At 37.4% G+C, this 11,579-nt stretch overlaps 2 pseudogenes; one reads left to right on the plus strand and one right to left on the minus strand.

Moving 5' to 3' along the window:
* Positions 1-3,789: 3,789 nt before the first annotated feature.
* Positions 3,790-4,381, plus strand: LOC101682013 (annotated as a pseudogene).
* A 5,144-nt stretch (positions 4,382-9,525) lies between these two features.
* LOC101683167 lies at positions 9,526-11,248 on the minus strand (annotated as a pseudogene).
* Positions 11,249-11,579: the final 331 nt, after the last annotated feature.

Genomic DNA, 11,579 nt, shown 5'->3' on the forward strand with positions numbered 1-11,579 from the left:
GAAATACCTGATAGATGAAAACAACCTTACCAATGGAACTACAGAAGCAAAGAGAAATAGATTAGGCACAGTATTTCCATTTGGGTTTCAGTGTATCTGAAAGCACATGAGGGAGAAAAAGTGAAAGACCCTAGAAAGTTCTCTGTAGTCATTGGCAGACAGAAGAGCAGAACTGGCTTTATATTTTGGAATGTTAAGCTTATTTCTGAATATAGAATGAGAAGTCTATAGGAAACTTGTGGCATATTTTTAGAGCAGGTATTAACATATTATTACAGGAAAAAAACTTCAAGTTTAAGTTATTGCAGGGACAATTCATTAAAAGAAATTGTGCCTATGAGTCTGTAATTTCAATATATTTTATATGATTTTTTTCAAAGGCACATTTTTACTCTTTATTGAATCATACATGCATACAAGTACACCTGGCACAATATTTTAATGTTCTTTGGTCTACATTCCAATCAGAAAGAGTAAACACTTATGCAGGTATATTGCATAAATACAATTAAGTATAGCAATACCAGTCTCAGGTAAATTTGTCTCTCTTTTTTTTTTTTTTTTAGATTTCATTTATTTATTTGACAGAGAGAGATCACAAAGTAGGCAGAGAGGCAGGCAGAGAGAAGAGGAAGCAGGCTCCCCGCCAAGCAGAGAGTCCAATGCGGGGCTCAATCCCAGGACCCTGGAATCATGACCTGAACAGAAGACAGAAGCTTTAACCCACTGAGCCACCCAGGCGCCCTGGTAAATTTGTTTCTTTTCTAGGTCTCTCTCAACATTCATTCTTTTTTCCCCTTTTACATCACTCTGCCCTGTATCTTTTTCCCCCTCCCTTCTTTCCATTAACAGATACATTTGAAATCTTACTGTATGTGTGGCACCATACAAAACATTAAAGATAGAGAAGAGAACAATATGGACATGTTTCATGACGTCACAGATTTTCCAATATGTTCAGAATGGCAGACAAGTATGAAGAGGTAATGAGAAATCCATTATGCTATGAGATCACATAGGAGGTGAATTTCTCCTTTTTCTTGTCATTGATCTTATTTATTGATCCCAAAGTGAACCTTTTGTTCTTTAAATCTTACACTCTGTATCATATTTACTTATACCTTTCTAACAATAATAGCTCAAAGTCCTCTTCTCACTTCCCCCTTTATACCAGGTGTCCACCCCCATGTTACAGTTCAATTCCCTCGTACCCGGCATGGAAATGTTTAATTTTCACTGGCCTCCTAAAAACCAAAAGAGAGTAGCACCTTTTCTTTTTAATCAACTAACAATAAACCGCACAATCTCTAGATAACTCTTGCTGACTCTCAAGTGGGTATTCCTAAGTGAAGTAGAGGATCTGTAGGCTTGTTTACTTTGGTTTCTACCTGTTGTCTTCTTGACCTTCTTGGATAGAACTGATAAGTCATTGCTGTAGTTTTTGCTACACCATAGTTTACTAAAACTCTGTTTTTCATTTTCTTTCTCCTTTCATTTTCAAAATAACCTCACCCTAGTGATCCAAATTTCTGTATATGTTGCATCTAACATGGAAAACCATACAATGATTATTCAAGATTACTTGGCATTTTGGGTCCCATAAAAGAAAACATACAGATGATAGCTCTTCAGTAAAATTAGTAGCTTCTGGGGCACCTGGGTGGCTCAGTCAGTTAAGAATCCAACTGTTGATTTAGGCTCAGGTCACAACCTCAGGGTCATGAGATGGAGCCCCATGTTGGGCTCCATGCTCAGCGGGGATCTGTTTGAGATTCTCCCTCTCTTCCTCTCTCTGACTCTACTCCTTGCCCATGAGTACATGCTCTCTCTCTCTCTCTCAAAGCAAGCAATCAATCTTTTTAAAAAAAGTTGTAGCTTCTACATGATAGGTCATCGTCATTCAGTTTTGAATTATAGAGATTTATGAACCATTCCTATTAATGCAGTTATCTATAGAAATCTGTGTAGTTGAAACATGAAAATATTGGTAATGGAGATTATTTACTTTAATTAAAAAACATAAATAATATTAGGAAGCATACTGAATCATAAGTCAGAAGAATTACTTTCTAGTCCTATTACAAGCACTTACTACTAAATTCCTTTAGCGTTCCCTGGGCTTTAGCTGTACTATCTTTAAAACAACAACAACAAACAACCAAAGAAACAAAACTAGCATTGCCTATAAAAAACATACCTGCACTGCCTATCTCACATGGTTGTTATGAGGTTCCAAAAATATAATGAAGATTTTGGAACTGCTTTTTTTTTTTTTTTAAAGATTTTATTTATTTATTTGACAGAGAGAAATCACAAGTAGATGGAGAGGCAGGCAGAGAGAGAGGGAAGCAGGCTCCCTGCGGAGCAGAGAGCCCGATGCAGGACTTGATCCCAGGACCCTGAGATCATGACCTGAGCCGAAGGCAGCGGCTTAACCCACTGAGCCACCCAGGCGCCCCTGGAACTGCTTTTAAAAACTGTATAGTACAACACAAATAAAAGATAAAAATTTTATTCTACTCATAAACTTAGGCACTTGACTTTTTGTAACACAACTTTTTAAAGATTTTTCTTTATTACTTGTCAGAGAGAGCATAAGCAGAGGGAGAAACAGGCAGAGGGAGAAGCGAGGTTCCTGCAGAGCAAGTAGCCCAATGCAGGCCTCAATCCCAGGATCCTGGGACCATGACTGGAGTGGAAGGCAGATGTTTAACCAACTGAGTCACCCAGTTGTCCATTTCTACACACTTTTATTTTAAATTCTGACAAGTCAAACACTCATAAGATGGAGAACATAGTCAATTCTAGATCCTAAGCAAAATACTTATTTTCATTAATTACAGGGCTATTTTTATTCAAGTCTGGATAACTGGTATTACTCTCCATGTAAACTGAAGAAAAGCCAGCGCATATCACTTTAGAATTTCTTAACCCAATCCTGTGGTCTTACACACTTCTCTTCAAATTTAACACATTTTGAATGAAACAAGGTCGGAAGATTATTTCTGACACCAGAGGTTTTAAAGAGAATGGTAGGATAGTTCATTTAAACATTCTTCTTTGTTATATGTATGGCAAGAAAAAACAATTTAGTGAATTTGGCTTGCCATTACTCTGATTCTCAATAAAATCAAAGATCACAAGGAAGCCATTCTATGAATAAACAAAAAGACATGATAGTAGAGAATGGGAGCATTAGCACACAGCAGAAAGGAAAAGTTTTGGATGGGTAGACCTTGATGCTAGTATTTGTTCTATTCCTCCTTGATCTGAGACTACTCAGGTCCCTATTTCATAAACTGTAAATCTCTAACATGATGCAATGGCCAAATAATTCTGTAATATTGGTTTCTACATTCTGGAAAGTAATTTGCTAAAAGTAAACAGACCCCAGAAAATGTTAACCTTAGAAAATTAACTTTAGTTAAGAATAAATCTTAGTTTGTTACCTACAAAGTTAATTTACATGGCCAGTCTTCTTAGAATTATTTCTGTTGGGGTACCTGGGTGGCTCAGATAGTTGTGTCTGACTAAGGGCATAACCTTGTGGTCATGAGATCAAGCCCCAAGTCAAGCTCTGCCCTCACTGGGGAGTCTGCTTGATATTCTCTCTCTCTATCTCTCTTTCTGCCCCTCTCCCTTACACTCAGATTCATTCTCTCTCTCTCTCTCTCTCAAAAATTAATAAATAGATTGCAGTACATTGAGCTCCATAGAAGTGCACTGGAGCAAGTGAGAGCCAGACAGGCACTGGTCAACTTTGTGCCTTGCTAAAGAAAATAATTAAACATGGGCAAAGGAGATCCTGAAAAGCCAAGACAAAATGTCATCATATGCATTCTTTGTGCAAACTTGACTAGAGGAGTACAAGAAGAAGCATCCAGAAGCTTCAGTCAACTTCTCAGAGTTTTCTAAGAAGTGCTCAGATAGGTGGAAGACCATGTCTGCTAAAGAGAAAGAAAATTTGAAGACATGGCAAGGGTGGACAAGGCCCGTTTTGAAAGAGAAATGAAAATTTATTTTCCTCCTTAAAGGGGAAACAAAAAAGAAGTTCAAGGATCTCAGTGCACCCAAGAAGCCTCCTTTGGCCTTTTTCCTGTTTTGTTCTGAGTATCACCCAAAAATCAAAGGAGAATATCCCAACCTATCCATTGGTGATGTTGCAAAGAAACTGAGGGAAATGTGAAATAACACTGCTGCAGAAAAAAAGTAGCATTGTGAAAAGAAGGCTGCTGAGCTGAAGAAAAAATATGAAAAGGATATTGCTGCATACGAAGCTAAAGGAAAGTCTGATAGGGCAAAAAAAGGGAGTTGTCAAGGCTGAAAATAGCAAGAAAAAGAAGGAGAGGAGGAAGATGAAGAAGAAGATGATGATAAATAAGTTGGTCTATAAAGGATTTAACCCCTTGTACTCAATCACTACTTTTAAAGAAAAAATATTGAAATGTAAGGCTATATAAGTTTTTAAACTGTATACAGTTTTTAAACTGTACAGTGTCTTTTTTTCTTAGTTAACACTACTGAATGTGTCTTTAACTAGCTGTGTCCTGGTGGTTTTCGATAGCCACTACCTTTGCCTGGTACAGTTTGAGGGCTGCAAATTGGAATGAAAATTTAAAGCAAGATTCTTTTTGGTGCACACCACAAATTACTACTATTTGGGGATGGAAGTGTTTCATCTTCAGTTGTTTCTGATGCAGCTCCTATGAAATAACTGTTACTCTGTTAACTGAATACCACTCCAATTGTGTAATTATACCTGTCACAGAGTAAATATGTATAAAATAAAACTGGAATCCATAGTTGCTCTTTCCACCACTGACTCCTCATAAAAAGATGGACAGATGTTTTGCTTCACTCCAGTGTTTCAACTTTTCTAAGGTGTTTTTTGTTTGTTTGTTTTCTTTTGTTTTAAAAGATTTATTTACTTGAGAGAGAGGGTGTTGTGTGTGTGGAGGGAGGGGTATAGGGAGAAGGAGGAAATCTGAAGCAGATTCCCATCTGAGCGCGGGGCTCAGTTCCACGACCCTGAGATCATGACCTGAGCCAAAATCAGGAGTTGGACACTTAACCAACTGAGCTACCCAGATGCCCCTTTTGAGATATTTTATTTAGGAATCCTTTATTCGTCAATCTGGTACTCTGCAGTATTATCAAGTACATAAAAATTCTCCCCGATTTATTTCCTGCCCCTTTCTGGATCATTTCTCATTCCATATAAGATTTTAATCTCAGTTGTCCTGTATAATATTTTAGCTGATATACCTTGAAATATTCCTCATCTTAGAGAAATATACTAACAGAACTTCATGCGTTATATAACAGAAAAGGGTTAGAGGAGGGTGCCCCTAAAATCACACTACTGTGACTTATCCTCAGCGCTCCATACCAACTGACTTCTACATGATTATTGAAGGCTTAATAACTCACAAGGTCACCTCAGGCAAGTCACTTCAGATCTCTGAGCCTGCTTCCTCCTATGATAGTTGAATGAGGTGATTCCTTTCAACTTAAAAATTCTTGAGTGTGCTTTATTTAAACATAGTTTGACATTTTAAAGCCATATGGTAGCAGGAGTTCTATTATAAGTACACAAGTAATGATTGTACATAGGATCTACGAATGGATACACCTATATAGTCTTAAAGGTGTTATTTCTGTTGTGTTCCAAGCTAGTTAGGATTCAAAGGCCTGTGGATAGTGCTTATATCCCATTACTGCACAGGGAGAGGAAACAATACACTAATCCTTCTCATTGCTTCTCAGTTCAGCTGAACCCTCCAAAGTGCAGGTTATAGGAGCAGATTTATAATCTGAAAGTGAGACACTCAGTACTGAAAGTCTTGGTGGAAAAGCCCTCAAAGGCTTGTGATTATTCTTTGGCACACACATTCATAAAGTTATTAGATATCATTTTTGGAAAAGAATGTCTGACAAGGGACACAGCATGTGGTTTAGCTCCAGCCATGAATTTGATATAAGGTTTTCAGGAAACCACAGCAAAGGGCAATAGAAATCTACTTATCAGCTCTGTAGTTTTCTTATTTCCATGCTATGCATCTGATTGAGCCCTTGCTTTATAGGGAAATGCTTGACAGAATTACAGATGACTTCTAACAGAAAATCATGCTGTTATAGTTAGGTTTTGGACATTCCATTTATTTGGAGATAATCCCTTAAAAATAACATCACAATAAAGTATATGCATAAAGGATGGCAAAAAATACAGATAAAAATCCAGTATGTTAAGTAACACAATAGCCCTTCTATGCTGCCTGGGTATGACTAATAATTTAAAAACAATTTAGAGAATATGTAGATGAAGAAACTCAAATATATGAAATAGTAATAATAACTATTATTTTTTAAAGATTTTATTCATTTATTTGAGAGAGAGAGAGACTGAAAACATGAATGGGGGAGAGGCCGAGGGACAAGCAGGATCCTCACTGAAAAGGGAGTTCAATAATGTGGTGCTCAATCCCAGAACCCCGAGATCATGACTTGAGCTGAAGACAGATACTTCAGCGACTGAGCCACACAGGCTGGCCAGAAATGGTAATAACAAAATAGAACAACATCCACAAAACTGAAAACAAAATAACAAAAGGAAATTTGCATGTAGAATATTCCCCAGATTAAGGTGACTTAATGTAGAAACAGTTCTTAAACATCAGTAAAATAATGATGAACAGGCTAAAAAAAGTGGACAAAAGTCAGGAAAGGACAACAAAGAAAATTAAACAGTAAATAAATATAAGGGAAAAAATTGGCAGAGCTTGTCCCAAAGAAGTTATATTTTTAAAACCAAACTAGCTCTTTTATCTTATTAGGCACTTCTTCCCATCAATAGCAACCCCTTGGCAAACTGATGGATCCACCACACCTTCCCACTCTTCACATTAAGAGACAGAGCAGAGGTCTAAGAAGTAGAGCCTGGGAGGCAGTGAATGTGCCCCACTGCCTGAGGAAAGATGCAGCACCTAAATATTTTTTTAAACTCATTTAATTAACAAAGTATTTTAAGAAATAATAATATTCTTGGAAAAGTATAAGAAAATGGGCATTTTCATCCATGATTTATGGAAACTAAGTTAGTAATCTTTCTTTTTATTTTTTTACATATTATTTTTAAAATTTTTTAAAATTTTAAAATTTTAAAATTCCAGTGTAATGTGGCAATATTACAAAATCAAAAGTTATAGATTTTGTGTGCCCTTAGTCGTAATAGAGATGTTTATACTAAGGAAATAATGTATGGGCATCAAGATCTTATTTCAATAATATTTTTTTTAAGGGTGTCTGTGTGGCTCAGTGGGTTAAAGCCTCTGCCTTCAGCTCAGGTCATGATCCCAGGGTCCTGGGATCGAGCCCCACATTGAGCTCTCTGCTCAATGGGGAGCCTGCTTTCTCCTCTCTCTCTGCCTTCTTTGCCTACTTTTGATCTCTGTCTGTCAAATAAATAAATAGAATCTTAAAAAAAAAGAATATTTTTAAATCTGCTACTTCAATGTTATTCATTTTATGTTCCTTCATTTTTTTAGAAAAATCTTTAAAATTTGAGTGTAATTGACACACAATATTACTGCATTAGTTTCAGATATACGCCATTGTGAAGAGTACTTTGAAGTTTTATTTGTAAAGAATAGCAACAGACTAAATACCCAATAATACTCATTAAACATTATACATCCATATGAATAAAAACCTCACTAAGCAATCATTAAATATGATGTTGAAGAAGAACATTTAATGATGTGGAAAATGTCCATGACAAATAATTAAGTGAAAATATTCTACTATTGTGAAGTATGACCTTGTTTTTAAAAAAAAAAATGAACATTACATGCACACGCACACACTTAGAAGAAACAGGCTATGTGCCTCAAAAATAATTATGGTTGAAATGGAGTAGCAACATTGCTGACATTTTTTATCCTTTAATTATGTTTTCAAAAATGCATAGTATTATTATTAAACAAAAATATTTTAAAATCTCAAATATATTTAAAGGCTATATAATTTCAACATTATCTTTTTTTTTGTTTTTATTTAAATTTTAGTTAGTTAACATAGTGTAAAATTGGTTTTAAGAGTAGAATTTGGGGGCGCCTGTGTGGCTCAGTGGGTTAAAGCCTCTGCCTTCAGCTCAGGTCATTATCCCAGCGTCCTGGGATCGAGTCCCACATGGAGCCCTCTGCTCAGTGGGGAGCCTGCTTCCTCCTCTCTCTCTCTCTGCCAGCCTCTCTGCCTATTTGTAATCTCTGTCTAATAAATAAATAAAACCTTAAAAAAAAAAGAATAGAATTTGGGGGGGGGGGTGCCTGGGTGGCTCAGTCATTAAGCATCTGCCTTCAGCTCAGGTCATGATCCCAGGATCCTGGGATTGAGCCCCATATAGTGCTGCCTGCTCAGCGGGGTGCCTGCTTCTCCCTCTCCTGCTCCCCCTGCTTGTGTTCTCTCTCTCTCTGTGTCAAATAAATAAATAAAATCTTAAAAAAAAAAGAATAGAATTTGGTGATTCATCACTTATGTATAACTCCCAGTATTCATCACACAAGTAATATGCATCACCAATTTAGTGTGACTGCCATACACATCCCCTCCAACAACTCTGTTTGTTCTCTATAGTTAAAAATATTACTCTCCCCCTCTTTTTTCACATCCCAAGTGTCCATTGGCTTCATTTCCAAAATTGCACATATGAATAACTTCATATGGTATTTGTCTTCCTCTAACTTATTTTGCTTAGCCTAATGCACTCTAACTACATTCACATCCTTGCAAATGGCAACATTTTACTCTTGATGGTTGAGTAATATTCCATTATTTCTATATATACCACACCTTCTTTATCTATTACTCATTCAATGGACATTTAGCCTCTTTATATAATACATCTATTGTTGATAATGCTTATAAATACATCAGGGTGCATGGGCTTCTTTGAATCAGTATTTTTGTACCATTTTTGTAGGTACCTAGTAGTGCAATTGCCAGGTCACAGGGTAGTACTATTTTTCAATTTTGAGGAACCTCCATATTGTTTTGTAGAGTGGCTGCACCAGGTTGCATTCCCACCAACAGTGTAAGAGGGCTCCCTTTTCTTTTTTTCCCCAATTTTAAATACAGTTTTATTCAAGACATCACATTTTCCACTTAACAATATCATGCTTACAAAATGTAATGTTTATTTCCTTTCCCTGTGCACATGTTCCATATTCAAGTATCAAGAATGCCCTGTTTGTTTGCTTCAATGTTAAAACTGCCATGGAATTTTTACAAATTTGGGTACTTCAAATATTTTGTATAAAACAATGTTAGACCTATTCTCAGATTGGCTTAACCAACCTCTTTGATGGTGGGCCCAGAGGAGGCAACCCCAGAAAGAAGAGCTTCAACACTTGGGAAGCCTCCATGCATTCTTCCTGGCATGCCCCCTGCACTCTGGTACAGCTTGGTGATAATGGGGTTGCAGACTCTGGTGTTCAAATTCTTCTTCTCTGCAGTCTGCTACTTACTGAGTCAGTTGATGATTTCATTGCACTTGTCAAGAATCTTCTGTTTGTCCTCATCATTGATCTTGCCCAGAAGTTTTTCATCTTTAACAGTTGCTTTCATGTCCAGTGCATAAGACTCAAGTGAATTCTTGGAAGGCAACTTGTCTCACTGTTTCTCTTCATCAGCTTTGTACTTCTCAGCTTCCTGGACCATGAATGAGCTCAATGTCTTCCTTGTTCAAGCAACCCTTATCATTAGTGATGGTAATCTTGTTCTCTTTTCCAGTGCTCTTATCTATAGCAGAGACATTGAGGATACCATTAGCATCAATAGCAAAAGTGACTTCAATCTGAGGAAACCATGAAGGGCAGGAGGTATGCCTGCCAGCTCAAACTTGCTGAATAGTTTGTTATCCTTGCTCATGGCATGCTCACCTTCATACACCTGAATAGGCATACCAGGCTTATTGTTGGAGTAGGCAGTGAAGGTTTGTGTCTTGTAGGAATGGCAGTATTATGATTGATGAGAATAGTCATGACTCCTCCAGCAGTTTCAATGCCAAGAGAAGGTGGAGAGACATCCAACAGAAGCAAATCTTGAACATTTTTATATGTGCCTCCAGAAAGGATGGCTGCCTGGACAGCTGCACCATAAGCAACAGCCCCATCAGGCTTGATGCCCTTATTCAGTTATTTTCCATTGAAGACATCTTATAGAAGTTTCTGAATCTTGGGGATATGGGTAGAACTACCCTCTAGGACAATATCATGGATCTGAGACATCTAGCTTGACATCCTAAATGGCTGTCTTTATAGGGTCCAGGGTGACACGGAATAAGTCAGTATTTAATTTTTCAAACCAGGCGCAAGTAATAGAGGTATAGAAGTCAATTCATTTGTATAGAGAATCAATCTCAATGCTGGTCTGCATGCTGGAGGACTTGTATGTTCACAAGCAGTAGTGAGACAATGAACTGCCTTCTTGTTTTCACTGATGTCCTTCTTATGTTTGCTTTTAAACTCTGTAATAAAATGGTTGGCCATTTGGTTGTCAAGTTCTCCACATAAGTAGGTGTCTCCAGCTGTGGACTTAACCTCAAAGATAGTATCTTTTAGTAAGGATTAACACATCAAAAGTGCCACCTCCTAAGTCAAAGATAAGCACAGTCCTTTCAGCTCCAACCTTTCCATCTAAGCCATAAACAATAGCAGCACCAGTTGGCTCATTGATGATTCAAAATATATTGAGACCAACAATAGTTACAGCATATTTTTTAGCCTGATGCTGAGAGTCATTGAAGTATGCAGGTACTGTGTGACAACTGCATTGGTAACCATCTTCCCAATGTAAGCCTCTGCGATTTCCTTCATTTTTGTCAAAATTATAGAGGACACCTCCTCTGCATAGAAGCTTTTTTCTCTCTCTTGTATTCTAGTTGAACCTTGGGGCCTGCCACATCATTCACCACCATGAAGGGACAATGCTTCATATCAGACTAGAGAATATCATCATCAAATCTATGTCCAATCAGGAGTTTGGCATCAAAAACTATGTTGGTGGGGTTCATCACAATTTCATTCTTTGGAGCATCACTGATCAATCGTTTGGTGCTGGTGAAGGCAACATAACTTGGGGTGGTTCCATTTCCCTGATCATTGGCAATTATTTCCACTTTCCCATACTGGAAGACAGCCACTCAAGAGTAGGTGATGATGAGATCAATGCCAACTGCAGGTCCTTCAGACATGGTTGCTTCTGTGTGGGCCTGGCTGAGCTTCAGAAGAAAACAGCTGTCTGGAGATACAACCTCACGTTTAATGAAACCCAAGTGTCCCCCTTTATCTGCATTCTCATCAACATCTGTTTACTGTGTTGTTAATTTTACGATCTTGACATCTGTGTGTTGATATCCCACTGAGGTTTTGATTTGTATTTCCACGATGATGAGTGATGTTGAGCATCTTTTCATATGTTTGCTGGCCATCTGGATGTATTCTTTGGAAAAATGTCCATTCATGTCTTCTGCCTATTTCTTAAATGAATTATGTATTTTGTGGGTGTCGAATTTGATAAATTCC

The sequence above is a fragment of the Mustela putorius genome, unplaced genomic scaffold, assembly GCF_011764305.1.
Source record: "Mustela putorius furo isolate JIRA1106 unplaced genomic scaffold, ASM1176430v1.1 tig00003838_pilon_pilon_pilon, whole genome shotgun sequence".
In the NCBI taxonomy this organism is placed as follows: Eukaryota; Metazoa; Chordata; class Mammalia; order Carnivora; family Mustelidae; genus Mustela; species Mustela putorius.